Source organism: Pteropus vampyrus, unplaced genomic scaffold, assembly GCF_000151845.1.
Source record: "Pteropus vampyrus isolate Shadow unplaced genomic scaffold, Pvam_2.0 Scaffold58, whole genome shotgun sequence".
In the NCBI taxonomy this organism is placed as follows: Eukaryota; Metazoa; Chordata; class Mammalia; order Chiroptera; family Pteropodidae; genus Pteropus; species Pteropus vampyrus.
In genome coordinates this window covers 10,602,793-10,605,481 of record NW_011888839.1, presented here as the reverse complement: position 1 = coordinate 10,605,481, position 2,689 = coordinate 10,602,793, and the positions used below count along the sequence as shown (strand labels likewise).

General features: G+C 30.4%; 1 pseudogene; it reads left to right on the top strand.

The window, feature by feature from the left end:
* Positions 1-1,617: 1,617 nt before the first annotated feature.
* Positions 1,618-1,736, top strand: LOC111740139 (annotated as a pseudogene).
* The last annotated feature ends 953 nt before the right edge of the window (positions 1,737-2,689 follow it).

The following is a 2,689-nucleotide window of genomic DNA, read 5'->3' as shown; positions in this document are numbered from 1 at the left end:
TATTTTACCTTTGAAATCTAGTAGTTTTAACAGAATAGGTCTCAGCATTGATTTTTCTGGATTAATTTTCCAAAGAGCCCGATGAGCTATTTTAGTGTATATTTAGACTTTTTCCTATTTCTGGAGAGTTGCCTTGCATTATAGATTTAAATTTCAGTTCTATTCTATTGTTTGTTTGCTTGTTTATCAAGGATTTTGACATAACATAAATATTATTTTTTTGTTATAATCTTCCATTTCCACTACTTTTTTGACATATTTTTTATGTCTTCCTTATAGTGTCTTAGTTACTTAGATTTATTTTTTTTCATTTGTCTTACCTCTGTCTGTTTCAGCTTAGGTTTTGAATTTATGATTGAAGGTGTTTTTCAAGCTTGTTGGAATGTATTTATTTTCATTTGCACTGTAGACTTAGAGTTTTTTCCTGCTTCATGCTTTTGTGTGTGTGTGTATGTGTGTGTGTGTGTGTGTGTGTGTGTGTGTGTGTGGAAGTTGGGTATAAATTTCAATTGATTTATGTGAATTTTAATTTCTTAATTTTCTGCAGTGGACTTTATATTCCTGTTCTTTATTTGGGGGTGGATATTTTATCAGATTCCTAGCTTAACATCAGTTATTTTTCTTTGCCACTTCTCCACCTAATTGCCAAAAAGCCCTTTTTCTTTTATTTTGCCTTTTTTCTCCTCCAGAAGCTATGAGTTTGGACGAGTATGCTTTTCAACCACACTTACCCCTTTCACCTGATTCTTTCCCTTTAAATCAGAATCAGGGCCTTTTATAAGGCAATGTCTTTTTAATCACAAAGTAGTCCATTTGTATGAAGCTTTTGACCCTTTGTAAAAAGTTTCCCTACATACCATGCTCTGATTGTCTCATCACATTTTTAGAATTTTCAAATTTAGGAAAGTTTTGATCTTTTTGTTGGTTCCTCCAATTCCCCTTCAAGCTCCTTTACTTACATCCCTACTTTGTCTTCTCTTTTTTTTTTTTAACCCTCTGTCTATGCTCACAAAAATAATTGAGGCAGAGTGGATGTGAGGCAGAAGTGTGTGGGACCACACTGTTTTGATATGTTGACTTTTCTCTTTATACTCAGTTATTTTGCAGTTTGGGAAATGACAGGAGATTGCAAGTTACTACATACCTATCCAGACACTAGGAAATTGCTTTTGTTTTTTTTTTTATCTATTGTTATAGTTTCAACCTTTTAATTAAAGTGTTTAAAGTTAACATTTAATGTAATTATTGATACGGTTAGATTTAGGTTATAGCATCTTATTATTTGTTTTTTGTCAGTTTTGTTTCTTTCTTTGTAACTTCTTTCCTGTCTCTTTAAAGAATTTTTAGATTATTAATAGTTTTAACTTATTGGCTTTTAGATATGCCTCTTTGCATTATTTTTATTGGTTGTTCTAGGGATTACAATATACATCCTTTAATTTTACTTTCTATTAATAGTTAACACAATTTCACATAATATATAGAAACTTTGCAAACATAGGTTCTATTGTCTTTTATTCAGTTGTTTTATATAGACAGTGTTCTAAATTTTGCCATAAAGTCATATGTGTTTTAAAATATAAGGAGGAAAATAAGTCTTTAAAATTTACCATTTCTGTCTACGGCCATGCCACCCTGAACAAGCCTGATCCCGTCTGATCTCGGAAGGTAAGCAGGGTCGGGCCTGGTTAGTACTTGGATTGCAGACCACCTAGGAAGACCAGGTGCTGTAGGTGTAAAAAATAAAAAATCAAAAAAAAGGATTGAATGATAATAACAAAGTCCTTGCAATCTGCAAGGTCAACCAAAGGTTGCCTCGCCTAAAAAAATAAAAATTACCGTTTCTATGACTAATCATCTTTAGTTCTTGAACATCTATGTTTCCTGCTGATGTATTTTTCTTGCATTTTAAAACACTTCTCTCATTTCTCAGAACGTTAATCTGGTACCAATAAATTATTTTTCTATCTGAAAATCTCATATTGCTTTCATTCTTGAAAGGTATTTTTGCTACACATAGGTATAGGTGTTTTATTTTATCTTTTCAGCACATAAAATATATTGTCATTGACTTCTGGCATTTTCATTTTCTAATGAGAAGTCCATAAGAATAATAAGAATTATTTTTTCTTATATTTAATGTCTAATATTTTTCTGTCTGCTTTCAAAAAATTTTTGTCATTTTAGTTTTTAGCACTTTTATTTTGATGTGATAACCATGATTTTCTTCTTTTTAATTCCATTTGTTTTTGTTTAATACTATATATATATATTTATAAATAAAATTTTGGAAGTGTTTGTATATTATGTCTTTAAATTATTTTTGCATTCTAGCTTTCCCTTCACTAAGACTTTGATTACTTATAAGCTAATTCCATTTATGTTGTCCACCGATTACCAAGGTTTTTTTTTAAGTATGGTTAATATACAATATTATATTAACTTTATTAGTTTCAGGCATGCAATATAGTGATTCAACATTTTTATACCTTACAGTGTGATCACCCTACTAATTATAGTAATCATCTGTCACAGTGCAACCTAATCACAGTATTACTGATTATATTCCTCTTCACCTTTTTCACTTATCTAACTCCCTCCTTTGGCAATCATCTTTTTGGTCTCTGTTTCTGAGTCTGTTATTGTTTTGTTTTGTTTGTCTGTTCATTTGTCTTGCTTTTTTAAGATT